Raw genomic sequence first — 20,534 nt, 5'->3', positions numbered from 1 at the left:
GGTCATCCGATGAAATCATACACAAAAGCAATTATCAAATACCCTACGTCAATCCAGGAATTAAGCAATTGCATATTAAAACATGGTTAGCACGATGCAATATTTCAATTTCTGCTTACGTTTAAAAGGCTGCTGCATTTGGTGGGTCTTTGAAATGGGCGACTTAGCTGGCAATCTAATATAGACAAAATCCATAAAGGCAAAAATTGTGTTCTTAGAATTATGTTCCCTTAACAACTGCAGTCTCAATTTATATTGACTTCAGTAGAACTGAATATCATTAGGGAATTCAATGGGTGACTGATTCTGGAGTCCTTTTTGTGTCAGCAAGGCAGATATCCACCCTGTATTATAACACAAGGAAAACAAAAATCTGCAAAAAATGTAGTTAATATGTTTTATATCACTTTGCACTTTGTCTTATTGTTTGGAGAAGTTCAGACTGTCCATTGTAGACATTACAGACACTCGGTGTAGTACAGTAGATTGGAAGATAAACAAAATTCAATAGTTCAAACCTCAAAAAGTAATTTTATTATCAAAGTACATATATGTTGCCATATACTATCTTGAGATTCATTTTCTTGCAGGTATTTACAGGATAAAAAAAATGATAGAATTTTACCAAAAAAAATGATAACGACCGAAAAATAACATTTGTGCAAAAGAAGACAAACATTGCAAAAAAAAAAATTACTGAGAACAAACGTTGTAAATAGTCTTTGAAAGTGAGTCTGCGGGTCATGGAATCAGCTCAGATTAGTGGCAAATGAAGTTACCTAAGCCTCAGAAGCCTTATGCTTGTTGGGTAATAATGTTCCTGAACAAGTGAATCATTACTTCATCTGGAAGGGATGAATAGGATCGTGCTAAGGACACAGATGAAAGAAGTGTGTTGCATTTTCCATGGTTGCGTGTTTCCCATGCACCTTTTCTTTTGTCTGTGCACTTTCCAGCCTTCTGGGCGCAATAGCAAATCTTCTAACGTCAGGTAACTCTTGTTTACTGTAAGAATCAGAGTGTGACGGCTTGTAAATCTGTGATATTGGCTTGGATTTTCCTTTTCCATTAGCACAGTCTAACCTTGCCCTCATTTCATAGATTTTAATGAACCAAGGACTGTATCTTCCACCAGCATCTTACTAGATGATGACCTAATTTACATCTTTTTCAGTCTGTGATACTTTTGTAATACAATTAGAAGAACCCCTAAATATCTTAGTAGTTTCATTTTTTCCCAACATTTCATTATTTTCATATACAATTAGTGGCTACATCTGTACACTTGCTGGTTAATGCAAATAATGTATGTAATCAACCAGTGCATAAACGCAAGCACACATGGACAAGAGGTTCAGTTGTTGCTCAGACTGTACATCAGAATGCAGAAGAGATGTGATCTAAGTGACTTTGACCACAGAATAATTGTTGGTGCCAGACAGGTTGATCTGGGTATTTCAGAAACTGCTAAACTCCTGGGATTTTCGTGCACAACAATCTTTAGAGTAAACAGTGAAAGGTGCAAAAACCAAAAAAAAAGCACCCAGTGAGCAGCAGTTCTGTGGGTGAAAATGCCTTGTTAATAAGAGAGGTCAAAGGAGAATGGCCATACTGGTTCAAGCTAATAGGAAGGTGACAGTAACTCAAATAACCACACGTTACAACCATGGTATGCAGAAGAGCATCTCTGAATGCACAACACATTGAACCTTGAACCTGACTACAGCAACAGAAGACCACAAACATACACCTCACTAAGTGATTCTTTTCTGAGCCTAAGATACTTATACTATTTTCCTAGAATAACAATTGGTTTTTTTTGCTAGAGTATTTCATTAATTTCAGTGGATTACTCTGAAGATAGTATGCGGAAGCAATTGTATAGAACATTAATTGTGACTGAAGATTGAGGCACCTCTATAATATTATGCCACCATCTATACCAAACATTGCTGCCTATGCTATTAGTTAAGTTGCCAGAAATAGCAATGGCTAGTTGAGATCCTTGGATTATTTTGAGACACCACAAGCCACTATGGTCTCCACTCTCTGGTTGATATGCTAATAGAGTTTATAATTTCTCTTCCATTCTTGTATTTTGAAGAGCGTAACACACCTTCTAAAGTTCAAATGAATAACATTTTCCTTCAGCATTTCTTGACATAAAATCAATGTTTCATGAAGCATGATCTATGCTTGATCTCTAATAGCTGAAAATGCTTAGAGTTCAGTCAGATTGGGATATTCTCAATAAATACTCTCTTGCCTCCCTCTTCCATGCTCTGTGTACCAGTAGCTCCAATTGTATGTCCTTATTATAGACCAGATCATGGCTAGCACAGATATGGAGGATTGAAGAGGCCTGTTTGTGTGCTGTTTGACTCAATAAGTTACAGGCAGCCTTAAGTCCTGCAAAAAAAAGGAACAACAATAATGTCACCAACCCCTTCCATCTTTGAAGCCTCTGCACAATATACTTTGAACCAGCTGCTTAGGCACCAAACTTAGAAGATCTGTAAGGAGATCTCATTTATCATCTAAAGTAAATGAACCAACGCAGCAACTGACAAAGAGAGCTGGCAAAAGAAATAGTACTAATCCTGCTTCTGTCCCCATCCAATTCAGACATAATTACAGCAGGGATTGTTCAGTATAAGTAAAAAGCAGGAGGTCTAAACATTTTTTTTCTAATCTACACCAGGTTGCTGATATGAATTGTGCCTGTCCTGCTGTGAGACCAGTCCAGCCCAGCCTGGACTGGAAAAAAAATTCAGCAGCTTTCTGATGACTAATCGATACATAATTCTGCAGCATTTCCAAGGAAGCTCATTTGTAAGGACAATTATAGTAAACTAGAAACCACAGTTTTCCCCAGAACATTTGAAAATGTGTGAAAGTTAAAACATGGTCAATAACAATTTCATTTGATGCAGAAAAATCCTGCACAAGCTATTTTAATGTCATCATTTATATAAGTCAATAACTCTGGATGGAGCCTTCTATGAAAAGTTACACAATAAAAGAAAGGGTTTTTTTTAGAATTATAACCTTCTTTGATTTCAGTTGAATAAGCTAAATGAAGCATTACATACTTCCAATATTTCAAATGACATTGCTGCTTTTAAATAAGCACGACAATAAAAGTTTTTTCTGGAAAAACAAATTGTTCTGAACTACTGGCTTGCATCAACCTTTAATGTCCCTTTCTCTATAGAGCTCATTTCTCAGTAACAACACATGGATGTGATCAGCTTTGGGATGCATTATTCTGCACAACAATTGTTTAATCAGGGTAAGATCCAGTGACTTTATCACCTCCAACCCTACAAAGCAGCTGTGGGTTCATCTGGATAGCTGAGATTAATGGTCCCAGTATTTCTTTCATTGTGTGAAATAATTTATGAAACATAGGCCCAGACATCTAGTATTGTGAGTATTTTAAGCACTATTTTATCTGTTGTACGGAAAGAGCTACAAAAGTGACCTGGCAACAATAGTGTGCATAGCATGCAGTAAGATCTTTGTTCAGATGCTTGGAGAGCAGATGGAGTAGTACACACTGGTGATATTAATCACTAAACAATGCTCAAGTGGATGCTGCTTGTAAAACTGACTCACAGACTAACATAGGTGGAGAACCACACACAGGAGAGCAAGGGCACACCCTGAACCTGCACATTCAAAAGGATCAGCAACACTAATATACTTCTGGGACTTTCAACATTGATCGGGGCCTGAGGCGAGGGGTGGGCCGGTTCAGCTTGCTTCTCTGCTCTGCTCTGCACTGAACGAAGGGTCTGTCGATAGACTGTTTGTGGACTTCAGTTCAGAACGCTACTAGCTTGTGTTCATTCTTTGCATGATTTTCTCTGCACAGTGGGTGTTTAACGGTCTTATTAATGGGCTCTTTCTGGATTTCTTTGCTTTCTAGCTGCAGGTTGTATAACGTATGCACGCTTTGATAATAAATGTACTTTGAACTTTGACCTTGTGATAACATTTCTGTTTGACCCTGATGTTTGGAGTCAGGTGAAATGAGATAACAGTGAGGATTTGGTGATGGTCAGCGTAGCAGTGATTAGTCCTTACCCTGGTGCAATGGTGGACACTTGTATGGTCCTACGAATGAATGACGATGTAGTCTTGCAAGTGTCTGAGGATGTTTGGACATATCACTCTGGTGAAACAGAATGCTTGTTATGAAGTGATGGTGCTCAAAGAATCTTTCCAGGAGAGTGAGACTTCCACATTCCCTCTGTGCTGAGCACATTTTTAACAGAGATTATGCTGTTACGAACCCCGTAACTGGGTCACTTACCAGCAAAGATAGAGATGTCCGTTGAAGTCTGATGATACTATTTTTAACAGTATTTATTAGTAAAAATACACAAAAATAATATCAATGCAAATATACAGATAATATACGTCATCAATACTAAATCTAAAAGTGCGGGTATAATAATAATCAATAAGAAATAGCTCTATCATTGTCTAGGGGATAATGTATTGTCCGATGGAAATATAAAAGTCACTCAGTTCATGCAGGCTGCAACCTTTGGGGACCGCTGGGTTTGCAATGGTTGGGGAGAGAGAGAGAGATTTGGGAGAAAAACTTGCCGGCTTTCCTTTTATGATTTCGATCCGTCGGAGTCTCGTTGGTGTGGCCGTTCACTTGTGGCCTCTCCTTTAGCTAAGCCGTTCTTCCGTGGTGAGCCCGCCAATCCCAGGCAAGGGAAGGATGCACATGAGCCCCCACCGGCTGTTGCTATTAAACGCTGTCACGGGATTTCTAGCGTTTCTCCTGGTGCGTCTGAAGGGGTTGTTCCCCAGACTCTCTTTTATCCTTACTCATGGGGTCTCAGATGTCAATCAGGTTGGGATGATGCAATCCCTCGACCAGCCCACTGTGGTCGTCCCCTGAGGGGTTTCAATGAATAGTACAGTACTCAATACACAATTCCGTCTCCAAGAGACAATAGCTGTTATCAGGGGTTTTGTTTTCACTGAGGCCAGGACACATTCCAAACCTTGTGGCTTCTGCGTGTCTCTCTCTCATTTCCTGGGTCCCAGACTCGAATTAATAGCGATCTTGCGATTCTCAAAAAGGGTGGGGCGACTTTGTACCCTTTGGCCCCTCAGAGTTGCGGCACATTCGTAACAATGCCCCTTCTACTTGGGCTCTGTAGTCAACCAGAAAGATCATTTTATAGATTCAAAGGGAGATACAAGATGACACCAGGCATTTTTACCCACTGGGGTCACAACAACAGCCAACCACCGTCACCTCCCTTTGGGATGTAGAGCAGAGTAAAATTTCTCTTTGCCATCACTGAAGTTTCATGTGTTGGGACAAGTGCACAGGTAACAGTAATGCAAACGAGAGAAAATCTGAGCAACACACACAAAATACTGGGGGAGCTCAGCAGGACAGGTAACAGTAATATGTTGTTACCACGTTAGAGTGAAGCAAAGTGTCAGTGAATCTGTAAGCAGAGTCAAGGGTATGTTTGGCTTGGTGGCGAAGCTCAGTCTAGTCTATGAAGAATCTTGTTTCCCCCTCCTGGAGATGTTGTACTCGCCTCCCCTTGTCCAACTCAGAATGGCAATATTGATATCAAAGAGTCCAAGTTCCTCATCGATGTTTGCAGTCCAACACTCAGGACTGTCAAGATCTGTAAGGGTCCTGCTCCCAATGCCATGTTGTGGAATGGAAATTTCCCAGGCATTGCTCCTTTCAGCATGGGGCACTAGTTACCCCAGAGGTCTTATTCCAGCAGCATTGACTCTGAGACACCAGGCTCTGCTGCATAGACCTAATGCTCATTGTGCCTCCTTACCTTGCGGCTGAAGGCTAGGCATCTCTCAGACCTAGTTGTGGTATGCCAAGATGATTTCAGCCAACAAAATTCACCTTCCACAAGCAATTGAGTTGAGGTAATTGTCATATGCACAAGTCTACATCTGTATAGGAGCAATGGGAAGTTTAATTGTAGCGGTGTCACAGGCTCATAAAATCAGAAACACACCATTTACATATGTTTAGTGATCACTTTATCAGATACACCTGTACACCTGCATGTTAATACAAATTTCTAATCAGCCAATCATGTGGCAGCAACTCAATAAATAAAAGCATGCAGACATGGTCAAGAGGTTCAATAGCTGTTAAGACCAAGTATCAAAATGGAGAAGAAATGTGATCTCAGTGACTTTTTGCTGTGAAAGGTTAGTTGGTGCCAGATGGGGTAGTTTGCGTATCTCACAAACTGCTGATCTCCTGGGATTTTTACATACAACTGTCCTAGTGCTTACAAAGTAAGGTGCAAATAAACCAAAGAAGGCATCCAGAGAGCAGCAGTTCTGTGGACAAAACTGGCTTGTTAATGAGAGAGATCAGAGAAGAACAGCCAGCCTGATTCAGGCTAACAGGAAGGTGACAGTAACTCAAATGAGCACGCATTACAACAGCTGTGTGTGGAAGAATATCTGAATGAACAGCTTGTTGAATCTAGAAGTGGATGGGCTACAGCAGCAGGAGACCACAAACATATAGGAATACACTCAGTGGCCATGTTATTAGGTACCTCCTGTATCTAATAAAGTGGCCACTGGGTGTAAATTAAATATAATTTATATACAAGAAAAAAAGCACAATTAGAACAAAAGGTAGCTATTTTAGTGCAAAGTGATCAAGATGATCGTAGTGTTGCTGTGCTGTAGTGGTGACTGAGATTTTGATGGTTGGTTCAAGAGCTAAATGGTGAGAAGTAGCTGTTCCTGAACCAGGTGTTGTGGGGTGACAATCTTCTGGACATCCTGCCCAGTGGTAGCTGCGAGAAGATGGCATGATCCAGATGGTAGGGGGCTCTGACGAAGTATGTTGCCTTCCTGAGGTGGTGCGTCCTGTAGGTTATCGTTGGTGGCGAGGGGTGTCCAGGTAAGTTTGGAGAGGGCACGTTGTGGTGATTCCAACTAGGGGAGCTGGACCAGCAGCACTGAGCTCAGTGATTACAGTGAAAGTGTACAATCCGTGGCATCCCATTACCAGCTCAGCACCTTCCCCAACAGCACTTCAGCGATATTTGACAATTAAATGGACAATATAAGATGTTCCTACATGGCATCAATAACAATATAGATCACAGACCATAAGAGACAGGAGCAGAATTAGGTCATTGGGCTCATCGAGTCTGCTCTGCCATTCCTTCATGGCTGATTCATTTATCCTCTCAATCCCACCCTCCTGCTTTCTCCCTGTAACCTTTCATGCCATGACTAGTCAAGAACCTATCATCTTCAACCTTAAATGTACTGAATGACTTGGCCTCAACAAATGCCTGTGGCAACAAATTCCATATGTAGGGCTCTCAGTACCAGTAACTGTGGTGTTAACTGTTCAAGCTAACAAAATGGCTTCTCTATATTGTTACAATGAAATGGCTTCTCTGTAATGTTATTTAATGCTGTAATGGGTTTCTGTGTCTGGAATGCTTGGGTTATAACTGCAGATAAGGGGGGAACTAACCAATGGAGAATTGTTATGCTATTTTGTATGTGTGAGCTGAGCGGGAGTTTGCAGTCTTTTTTGGGAGGCGAGCGAGGAGGACGGACATGTCGGGAGCGGACAGCGGTTCCAGGGTGGCGGATACAGAACGTCAGTGGTTTTGGACGGTGGCCGAAGGCTCGTAAGGTCGTTGTGGATGGAACCTGAGGCGTGAGCTCCAATGTATAAAATATTATGTGCACAAACTGATAAACTTACTGATTTGGCACCTTTAGGTTATCTGTTTCTACTAACCCATCACTAAGAAATAATTATAAAGTTTCAACTACTTACTCACCTTTGGTGTATTGTCTGATATTTGTGTTGTGAGTGTGTGCTGGGTGGAGGCATTACGCCGTATTTACGCCGAAGTATTGCACTATTGGCAGGGTGGCGGCATTTCACCCTAGGGGGTAAATTGAGGGCACAGATGTTACACATACATTCGCCACCCTCTAACTATTAAAAAAAATCCTCCTCATTTCTATTCTAAATGGATGTCCCTCTGTTCTGAGGCCGTGCCCTCTGGTTCTAGACTCCCCAACTACAGGAAATATCCTCTTCATGTACACTCTATCTAGGCCTTTCAATATTCGATAGATTTCAATGAGATCCCACCTCATTCTTCAAAATTCCACTGAGTACAGGCCCAGAGGTTTCAATTGCTCATCATATATTAACCATTCCATTCTTGGTATCATTCTTGTGAACCTCTTCTGAAACCTCTCCAATGTCAACACATATTTTCTGAGATAAAGGGCTCAAAGCTCCTCACACTCATGTGTCTTATAAAGACTCAACATTACATCCTTGCTTTTAGATTCTCGTCCTCTCAAAATGAATTGGAACATTGCATTCGGCTGGCTCACCAGTGACTGCGCTGGCAAGGTGACTTTCAGGATATCCTGCACGAGGACTCCCAAATCCCTTTGCACTTTGAAATTTTGAATTTTCTGCTCATTTAGAAGATGTTTTTGTTCCTTCTACCAAAGTGCATGACCATACACTTCCCAACACTGAATTCCACTTGCCATTTCTTTGCCCATTCTCCTAATCTGTTTAAGTCCTTGTGCAGCCTCCCTGCTCCCTCCACACTACCTGCCCTTACACCCATCTTTGTATTATCCACAAAACTGGCCACAAAGCCATCAATTCCATCATCCAAATTACTGACGTAGATTGTAAGAAGAAGGGGTACCAACACCAACCCCTGCAGAACACTACTAGTCACTGGCAGCCAACCAGTAAAGGTTCTCTTTATTTCTACTCTTAGCCTCCTACCAGTCAAGCAATGTTCTATCCATGCTAGTGTCTTTACTGTAATACCATGAGCTTTTATTTTGTTAAGCAGCCTTATGTGTGGCACCTTGTCAAAGGCCTTCTGAATATCCAGGTACACAGCACCCACTGATTCTCTTTTGTCTACTCTGCTTGTTATGTCCTCAAAAACTATGTAAACTAAATATATTGTTAAGAATCTTTATTATCTATCAATAGTACAAAATGAAGATGTGAAGTTACAATTCACTGAACCATGCTAGCAATGTTTTCAATTTAAAGAATAAAGGGGAAAAGCAAGCTGGTATTGAAAGGCATTCACTAACAGCAGTTGGCTTTCTGGATACCAGTAAATGAGGGAATACAATACCATGTCAGGATATTGGTTTTCATAATACAGATTACTCATGGGTCATGTTTAGCAGTAATGACAAGCTTGTCTTTATTAATTGTTTTCCCAAAGTGCTCATTGTCAGATTTGATTTGTTCCTTTTGTTACATTGAGTTGTTCTCATAAAACAATTGCAGTTATCGATCAATTAAAAAAAAACATTCAGTTATCAACCTTTAATCAATCCAGATGCTCACATGTAGAGTTAAGGTTCCTCCAGTAATTTTCATCTCCATTTTCCAGACATCCATGCTCACCCCATATTCCTACAGCCTTAAGGGGACAGAGTTCCTCTTGTCCTCACCTACCACCCCATGAGCCTTCACATTCAACGTATCATTCTCCGCAACTTCTGCCAGCTTCAACAAGGCCCTACCACCAAACACATCTTAACCCCTTCCCCACCACTCACTGCTTTCAGCACAGATTACTTCCTCTGTGATTCCCTTGTTCATTCATCCCTCTCCCGACACATATCCCTGGAAGTGACAGAAATGCTACACCTGCCCATACACCACCTCCCTTACCTCCATTCAGGGTTGATGCAGCTCTTCGGCTGCTAACATGTTGGGGTTGTCTAATACATCCAGTGCTTTGTTATAGCCTCCTCTACATTGGTGAGAACTGACATAAATTTGGGGATCACTTTGTTGAGCCCCTCCACTCCATCCACCAAAATTGGAATTTCCCAGTGGCCAACGATTATAATTCCTATCCCCATTCCTGTTCTGATATGTCGGTCCATGGCCTCCCCTTCTGCCACGAAAAGGCCACTCTCAGGGTGGAGGAGAAACACTTCATTTTCTGTCTAGGTAGCCTCCAAACTAATGGCATGAGCATTAATCTCTCCTCCCAGTAATTTTTCCTCCCCCCCCTTCCCTCTTCTTCTATTCCCCACTCTGGTCTATCACATCCCCCTGGTGTCCCTCCTCCTTCTCTCTCTGCCAGTCTACTCTCCTCTCCTATCTGATTCCTTCTTCTCCAGCCCTTTGCCTTTTCCACCTATCCTGTCCCATGTTCTTACCTCATCCCCTCCTCCCCCGCCCACCTGGTTTTACCTATCACTTTCTAGCTTGTCCTCCTTGCTCTCCCCCTACTTTTTTATTCTGACAGCTTCCCCCTTCCTTTCCTGTTCTGATGAAGGACCTTGGCCTGAAATGTTGACTGTTTATTCATTTCCATTGCCTGACTGCTGAGTTTTGTGTGTGTTGTTTGGATTTCCAGAATCTGCAGAATCTCTTATGTTTATAATTTTAAACTACATATATTGAGATCAGACAGACCAGTTACAATATTCTGTGATAAGGTGGACCCTGAGCAGCTCTCCTGATGAAGGGTCTCGGCCCAAAATGTCAGCTGTTTATTTCCCTCCATATGCTGTATGCTGCCTGATCTGCTGACTTCCTCCAGCTTTATACGTGCTGACTGTGACCAGGAATTGTTTATCCTACAGCAAGGCAAGTTGAATTGTTTTCTGACATCTGTCACATATTAAATTATGTGACACACAGTTAGGGCAGATATTCAGAAGCTTTTTACTATGGTAGGGGGTATCAGAAACAAGAAGGCATAGGTTTCAGTTGAGAGAAAGGAGCTTTACAGGGAACCTGTGATGAAAGTTTCTGTATTCAGAGAGTGGTTGATGTTCGAAATGTGCTGTCAGAGGAGGTGGTGGAGGAATCAGACGCATTCGCTAGATATAAGCGACATTTAGACAGACACTTAAACAGACAGGTCATAGAAGGATGTAGACATAATGGGGCAAGTGGGGCAAGTACAGTCTGTCAAAAAGGTCAACATGAACGTGATGGGCCAATGGACAAGTATCTGTGCTGTACAACCCCATGACCTTATGACTGTCACATCCTGAAAGAAATTTCTCTTATATGTAGAAAAGGGTTTCTCGTGGGCTCTTACTTTTTAACTGATTAATCATCATAAAAGAAAATCATTTAAAACTTTAATTATTAAGACTCTTCTTACATTATCACCTCCTAATTTCAAGAATGCCTTTCTGGATGCTTTCACCTTGGGCTGCACTCTCTTGATTAAAGCTTTTCTTAAATGCTGGTTAATGAAGTTGCTGAAGATTCGTTTGTGCACTACTCTAATGAAATTAAAATCCATTTAAGATGAATAGGTTAGGAGCAGCGTTATGTAAAATAAAACAAAAGGGATTTAATTTGAGAACTTCAAGATCAGCTTGCTGGTTAGAAGTGTCACCCAATGAAGATATTAAAAACTGAGCTGTGTTATTCTCGGATCACTTACTTCAATAAACCAGAAACTGTTTACCTTAATGAGGACGCCCCCTGAATAACCCTGAATAAAGAGACAGTCAATGGCATAACGGTATTTGAATAATTCTGGATTCTGAATCAACAGGTTGTGGATTCTAGAAATTCAGGCATAAAAGATTCCAGCTTGACAATCCATTTCTGGGGAAACATGATGCAGATGGAGGCACTGCCTCATGGATGAGGTTTTTAACCAAGCCTCTGTCTGTTTCCTTCTGGAGATGTTAATGACTCAAAGTTTGTCTCCTGTAGCATTTTTTTCCCCACAGAATTCAACCATATTGTTTTTTGGACTGAAAGCAGGCTGTACTTCATCATCCAAAAGTTACTCTGTCATCTGAAAATGCTTTTCCAGGCATCACTCTGTAACCTAAGAATACCCTCTACACTATCAACAACCCCACCACTCTTCCTGTCATCTGAACTTGCTGATCTTGTCTCTTAATTCCACATCCAAACCATTCATGAACATTCCAAACACCAGCAATATCTGGATCCATTGAACCCCAACTATGTGAAGTCTTGTTAAAGGCCTTACTAAGGCCTCTATAAACTATATCTCCTGAAGCTCATGTAAACCACATCAACCGATGGCCATATAAAGTACGTCTGCTGAAGCCCATGTAAACGACATCTACTACACCGCCTTCATCTAACCTTTGTTTCTCCATGCATTTGCTCTCTTTTCCATCCAACCCATCCCCTCTCCTGGGACGTGAGGATGATTACTAGCTGCCTGTGTAAGCCATATGATGACAGAAGCAGTAAAATAATAGCCTTAAGAACATTTATCATTCTGTCTTTTATGGGTACCTAGTGATCATAAAATCCCAAGTCTGACCCAATTTAATTTCCAGGCAAGATTCTCACATATGTTGGACACTCGGTCATTGTTAAATGAGCATAGTTGCAGGTTCAGTCAGAAAATAGCATCTGATTTGCCCTGATCCAAATCAGTGAAATTATTAATGAGGACACCTGTCACTTTTCCTTGGTGATAGTAAGGTTCGGTTTAATTAGTTTCCTTGTTTAACAAGATCTGTCAAATTAACACAAGAGACAAATATCTATTACTGTACATTCTGAATGAATCATTGTCACAGTTGAGATGTTATTTGAAAAAGCAATTATTTTGTGGAGTCACAATACAGTCGTACATTAAAGTGCGAGCATGACATTTGTTTTCTTTGACACTCCCTTTGTTACAAAGTTGTTTCCATATTTCCATAACGCCATTGTGATTAGGATGGCGGAGTGGAGATATATCTCTACCGAAGAAGGTGTGAGGCACTCTTCCCTTTGTTATCTTGCAGGTCACCCTTGGGTAAGGTGCAGCACCTTCTTAGCAGCCTATCCCCGGATCAGGGTCACATGAAGCAACGGGAGCAGGTGGTGGACAGTTGTATGAGCAGCTAGTGCACATCACAAGTCCTGGCTAAGCGACCACTGATGTCAGGCAGACAATCTCTGAAGAGTTTTGATAATGGCGGGGTTCTCCCCTCTTGTAAAGACACTGCCCAGAAGAAGGTAATCGCAAGCCACTTCTGTAGAAAAATTTGCCAGGAACAATCATGGTCAAGACCATGATGGCCTATGTCATAAGACACAGCACATAACAAACAAACAAACTTTCTGATTACAAAAACTATATTCTCCTCATTATATTCACAATGTATACAAGAATGAAGTTAAATAGTACTTGTAAAAAAACAGTACAACATATATTGAGGACATTTCAAAACATTTACAGCCAAGGAATTTCTTTTCATTCTAACACTTTTCACACCAAGATTCCATTACTGAATAATAAAATTAATGACCAATTCCAGTGTGCTTTATAGCTGCTGTTGGCAAAGAAAAGTAGCTTGGCCACAAGATTTCATTTCACCTGAAGGCATTCTTCAATTAAAGGTGCTTTTAAATTGTAGAAACAACATCTGAAACTAATGGCCTGAGGTTTTACAGAGCTTGAAGTAAAGACTGTAACATACATATAAGATGAAGCTGGAAGCTGAAATGTGTAAAAAGTCCTTAAAATATAAACATTTTAAATCAAAGGTTCACTAATTCTAGTTGCAATCCTGTAAACCGGGCATTTCAGCAGAATGCTAATTATCACTTAGGTCGTGGATTCTTGCTGTAAACTTCAGCTCTACCGAAGTCTCAGATATAAGTGAAAGGATGTCCTATGTGTTTAGAGGACCAGGCAGTCAGAAGGATGACAGGCCAGAGGTCTGAGAGGGAGGGGAGGTGGTTCTGGAGCAGACGGTGGAGCCTCAGAGATCAGCTAAATTGTGAAAGGAGGGACTGGGTTAGAAGAAGTTGATGCAGTATGAAGGAGAAGTCCAAGGGATGAAGCACAACTAAGAAAATGACCTGTCCACAGTCCCAACACAGTGTTGAGAAGATCTGGTTATCCCAGAAGTTCCCACTGGTCATTCCTTGGATATTTTACATTAAATTCCATGTGAACGCATGGAGAACAACATTGACCCATTCACCCCAGTGCAGAGAGCATGTGTTTAACGTGAGAGGGGCAGCTTCTTCACACAAGGGGTGGTGAGTGCACAGAATGTGCTGCCAGAGAACATAGTTGAGGTGGGTGCAATAACAATATTTTATGGCATCTGGACAATCACAGGGAGTGGAACAGAAAAGAGGGATATGGGTCAAACATAGGCAAATAGGACAGGTTAGGGAGAGCACTTTGGTTGGTATGGAGGAGTTGAGCTGAAGGGCCTGATTCTGTGTTTTAGTACTCTATGAGTCTATGGCTCTATTGTGTGTAAGATCGTTCATGTCCAGTAGTGACTCTCCAACTTCCAAAGTAACAGAAAAAGAACCACATTTTACTCCAGTTAATATCAATAGTTAGAGCCTTAATGCTGACTTAAAGAGCTTCATGCAACTGAATTGCTAAACTGTACTACTTTGACATATTAATCTGGAAGAATTACAGTCTCCAAATAGAACATCTGTTTTTTTTAGAGCCATGGAAACTGCTAAGCAGTAATGTGGTGGTATTTGGTTTGGTGACCACAAAGCCTTAATCTCCAACAAAGATCTTAAGCCCTATCTGATGCTGGTGCCCTCACTAAAGGGAGATTATACGGCAACTACCCATGCTTCAAAGACTAGTTCACTTCGCTGTTTATCCTTCACAGCGAGTTTATCTGCCAATGTCCATTATTTGAGCAGTGGGACCCCTCCCTACCAAGGAGAAGATACTTCCAGCTAACAAAGTAGTTTAAACACAGTTCATTTATTTTCAGTGAGCCACACGTAAATTCAAACAGCAGTTAAAACAAATGTAAAACTCACAGAAGATTTCTATCATATAAAAGATATCGAAATTACAAACAATTTCTAAAACACAAAGGATTTCCAAAACACAAGATCGAATTCCTGTAAGCTAAAAAGACATATTCCATGAACTGGAGGTGAACCAATTGTCCATTGCAGAAATCGAAGGCAGAGGAATGGATTCTAGTTCACCCTGTGTTTCTGTCATTCTTCATAATGTTTCTGGATCATTCCTAAAAAGCCTGGACTTCTCTCCACACTTATATTGTTTCTTTGCCACTTAGGTGGCTTCACACACGTGATATTTCTTCAGATACCTTTTAACACAAGTGGTCTAAAAGTTTTTTTGGAGGCTGGCTTCCCAGATGCCCACAACTCATGCTGTGAACACAGACTCCCTGAGTACACAAACTTTTCAACTATTAACCAATCAGCTATTTGATATGCTAAGTGAGAGTATTTATCGGGTCTGCAAGCTTCCTTGAACTAAATAACTCAGTTAGCATTGTCTGATTTGAAACAAGCCCAGTTAAATAACCCAATGCCTTACAGTGCACCTCTTGACCAGTAAACCCAGGTGCAGTGAGCTCCATAGGGAGTGCCTATTTGTAAAGTTGTCCTTTTAACTTCAAGCTGATTATTGCCTTCCATTTACACTAACAACCGAAGACTGGCTCCTTTTACAGCAACCAGCTAAACAAAGAATATTGATTGGAAGTTTAATTTATTCAAAAACAATTTTGATCTTCGAAAGTGTCGGCTTCTGCATTTAGAAAGCTGAGTTTGGCAAAAAAAAATCAAAAGCCCCTGGCCCAGGACGGTGAATATCCATCACAGTAGCCATGGGTTTGGTTTGCTATTATGAATTTGCATGCACTCATGCGATCATTTTTACAATGAAGTTTGTAATTAGTTTCTGATTTCAAAACTGTTTACACCGGAGAGAAGTGCAGGACCACTGGCAGAAATTTGCATGTGTGTACGTCTGAAGTTGCTCCCAGCATGTCTGCTGATGATGACAGCTTTTGCATCGATACTACTGTCCAATCCAGATCACTGTGTCAGCAAGCAGGGGTAATCTAACAAAAACAAATTTCAGTGATAAAAACTGCAACTTGATTTTCAAAGTTCTAAAGTTCAAAGCTCAAAGTATTATAGTATCAAAGCATATACATACAATATGTGTCACCCTATACTACCTTGAGATATATTTTCTTGCAGGCATTTACAGGGGGGAAAAAGAAATACAATAAGCTATACTGTACTTCAACAGATAAAGGCTGGCACACATCCAATGTGCAAAAGACGACAAAATGTGCCAATTAAAAATAATACTGAGAACATGATTTGTAGAGAGTTGTAACATTTTAAAAGTTCTTGCAAAGTAAGGAGTGTGATTTTAATTAAAAAGTTAGTATAGTGGACTGAATTCTGACATCTTTAGTCACTGAACTGTAACTAGCTTGAGGGAACTCAGTTTGTCCACATCATTTCTCATGTACGTTTGGCATTTCACTTGGGTCACAAAAGCATTAAAGCAAACATTCGAATGTTAATTACAAATAATATCAGAGTTTCTTGTCTAAACTGCATTGAAATAAATGTAAGGCCCTGTTGTCCAAGCTGAGCAATGCAAATAGCCTGAGCTTTCTGCTTTTACGCTCACCCAATAGAACCCTAAACCATATGGAGTCTTGAGGGAGGCCATTTGGCCCACATGTCACTAGTTTAAAGTCTTCTTTAAATCTTGGTCTCTTGGATTTGGACTCATATGTTTCTTCTATTTGGATGCCTTATTATGTTATGTCCTTCAATGCAGGTTCTCTTCAGTCTTTGTTCTGTCAAAACCAAGATCAATTTTCATATCCAAGCAGTGTTCTCATAATTTCCTCTGCACTCTTATCAGTGTGATCACATTTTTCCTATAATTAAGTAACCAGAACTCTAAACAGTACAAAAACTATTGTACTTTGTACCAAGATAAGCTCCCTACTCTTCTATTCAGTGCCATGATTAATAAAGTAAGGCATCCAATAAGACACTTCCACCATTTTACTGATCTGCCCTATTCTAAGGATCTGAGGACCACCTCTAAGATCCCTTTATTTCACTACACCATCAACATTCTACCACTTTTTATATATTCCTTTGCCTTGTTGCCCTTTATCAAAATCATTGTCCATTACTTCTTCACCTAAACAATCAAGTTCTCTATAATTTCCTGCAAACTAAAGGTTATCTCCTCACTGCCAATGGTACAGTATTGTGTCATCTGAAAACCTTTTTCCCCTGGCCCTTACATGAAGTGTATGTCATCACTATAAACTGCAAAAAGCAAGAAACCATGCACAGGCCCCTGTGGAACCACATTGTTAACAGTCTTCTAGTTACAAAGGCATAAACCTGGCTACAATGATGATATATATGGGACCTCTGACCAAAAAAAGTGCATTCAATTTTAACATTATTATTTCTTTCAAGATCAGTAGTTAGCAGGCCATTTAATTCTTCTCAACTCATAAAGAGACAGCCACTCCAACTGAATGCCCATCTTCCTTTCCCTGCATACAGAGTGGAACTCCTCAGCCTCTCCAGTAAGGGCGCCACCACGAGCTGACTTTCCTCGTGTGCTGCCCACTGTCGTTCGAGACAGAAGGATGCCAACATTAAGACTGAAAGAAAAGTAATCATGAACAAACTCTGAGAAGAAGTGTTGTATTCTGGATGTATCTTGAACACAGAATTACATTTAACAAGCTTAACAGCTTAGCAAATTATTTGAATTGCGTAATTTTCATCTCCTCTTCATTGCTGATTCATATTGTTAATTGATGGTGAACTTTAAACATGACTAAATATGGAAGCTTAGAAAGATTTTATCTTTCTTAGAAAGATTATCTTATCTTAGAAAGATTTTCTGCTGTGCACTAGTTGTCCCAGAGGGCTCCACAGAGTGAGATCTTGTCCCAGTGGCATGGACTCTGAGACACCAGGGTCTGCTGCATAGACCTAATGCTCTTTTTGCCTCTTTGCTATATGCAGAACACTAGTCATCTGTCAGACCATGTTGTGGAATGCCAAGATAGTTTCAGGCATCGAAATTCATCTTCCACAAGCAACTGAGTTGAGCTTATTGTCATATGCACAATAAACATTGACTGTTTATTAATTTTCATTTCATTTTAAAATCTTTTTATTAATTATTATTGAAGATTGACAAAAAATTCATTAAGTCAATATATCATTATGTACAATAAGAAATTAAATTAGCAAATAACTGATTAACGAAGCTAAGCAATATATCAATAATAAGAAGAAAAAATAAAGCGTTAAGGATATTTTTTGAAAGAAAAAGGAATAAAAATAACCTCTACGAACTAAAAAAAAAACCCTACTAACTGGGAAAAAAACCAAAAAAACCCCACTGGGAGCACAACCCCGGAGCTATACATCAGACAAGCTTCCATAAAAAAAACATCAATCCGCCAAGTCAAGTCCACAAAGGAAAATCAGAAGGAAACCGTATTAATTAACTCAAATCAAATGATAGTAGCGGATGAATGAACCCCACCTTTTCTCAAAAATGAATCGAGGATCAAAAGTTCGACTTCTGATTTTCTCCAAACTAAGACATAACGTCACCTGAGAAAACCATTGTATCAAAGTAGGAGAAGAAACATCTTTCCATTTCAACAAAATGAATCCTTTAGTGAAGGGTTTTATTGTAAAAATTTATAATTTATTGTTACAACAGCACAATTATCCTTCACTTAAGATTAAGCAAGATTGGGAGAGAGAGCTTAACATGACCCTGATAACAAAAGGTTGGTTGCGGATTTTGAAGTTGGTCAATTCTTCTTCGATTTGTGCCAATCACTCTTTAATTCAATTCAAAATTGTACATTGTTACTATCTGACAAAGGAGAGACTGTCTAAAATGTTTCCTAATGTTGATAGTCAGTGTGACAGATGTAAAACCAAGACAGCCACATTAACACGTATGTTTTGGTCATGTTCTGTATTGAAACATTTTTGGAAGTCTATTTTCTCTACAATTTCTAAAGCTTTAAAAATTAATTTACAACCTAATAAATTGACAGTATTATTTGGTATAATCCCTCAATATATTCATGGTATTTCTCCATCAGACCAACATTAATTTCATTTGTTATGTTATTGGCCAGAAGGGCTGTCCAAAGATTTACAAAGATCCTGTCAGACCTGCTGAGTTCCTCCAGCATTTTGTGGAAAAAATTAGCTCATAGAATCAGATACAAACCACTTACAAGACAAACATACACTTAGTGCCCACTTTATTAGGAACATCAGTACTTATGCTTGCTAGTACAAATATTTAATCAGTCAATCCTGTGGCAGCAATTCAATGCATAAAAGCGTGCAGACATAGTCAAGAGGTTCAGTTGTTGCTCAATATAGGCATCAGAATGGGGAAGAAATGTGATCAACGTGACTTTGACTACAGAATGATTGTTGGTGCCAGACGGAATAGTTTGAGTATCTTAAAAAATACCTATCGCCTGGGATTTTCATGCCCAGGGTTTACAGAGAATGGCATAAAAAACAAAAATAGACATTCAGTGATTGGCATTTCAGTGGGTGAAGATGCCTTGTTAATGAGAGAGGTCAGAGAAGAATGGCCAGACTAGTTCAGGCTGACATAATGGTGACAGTAACTCAAATAAGCAAGCATTCAACAGCGGTGTGCAGAAGAGCATCTCTGAATGCACAACACATCATACCTTGAATTAGATGGGCTGCAGCAGCAGACTTACAAACTTAGATTCAGTGGCAACTTTATTATGTGTAGGACATACCTAATAAAGAGGCCACTGAGTGTATTTTAACTTGCTTTTATCTGAACTTGGACCCCACGAACTATTGGAAACTTTAAGGAAAAAGAGGATGATACAGAAATGTTTTTTGAGGGTATATGAAGTAAGAATGTGATTGAATTAAAGAAGATGTAAAAGATACGCCAGAATGAGAATTTCAGCATAAGAAATTAGGATGAGAAGCAATTTCTGTAGAAGAAGAGAATCTAGCAAGATGGCACCAATGAGCAACGTGACCAATGGTGACATCTTACAGACAGTGTGTGAGAGCAATTCTTCTTTTCCTTCTTCTTCTTTTAAATATACTTCTGCTTTACATTCTGATATTGAGTTTCTGGGTCGACTGAGTGATCTGCCACTTTTGCTATCTCCAAGGGAGTTTGAGAATGGAGTGCACGGCCTAATGGCGAGCGTGAACCCAGGATCGGCTCCATTACTTGCTGACCTCACCAATGGAAGCATCAAGCCACATGGAAATTGACGAGGACAAGGGCATTTGCTTGCATTTGTCCGGTCTTTCTCTCCCTCTCGCTCACTGCTGTCAGAGGAAGGTGCAGGATTCTTGGGTCTTGGGCAATGTTTGATTATCTCGGCTTCTGGATTGGACTCGTTTTCAGAGGACTCTGCAGTTCATGTTACATGTGTTTCTGGGTTCTGCTTATGCTTTTTGGCTCAATTTTGATAGAGCCGCTTTAACAGAGACTGGCACTGCAGCCAGCAGTCAACAAACAGCATGACACTAAATTAAACTGAACATTCCTAGACTTCTTCAAGGTCTCTGTGCTTTGATATTTAAATTTCTGTATGTTATTTGCTCTTTTTTTTCCTTTTGCATGACTTGTTTTTTCTTCTGCCTATTGGGTGCCTGA

This window comes from Hemitrygon akajei, chromosome 29 (assembly GCF_048418815.1).
Source record: "Hemitrygon akajei chromosome 29, sHemAka1.3, whole genome shotgun sequence".
NCBI classification, from domain to species: domain Eukaryota; kingdom Metazoa; phylum Chordata; class Chondrichthyes; order Myliobatiformes; family Dasyatidae; genus Hemitrygon; species Hemitrygon akajei.
This window is presented reverse-complemented; position numbering follows the sequence as displayed.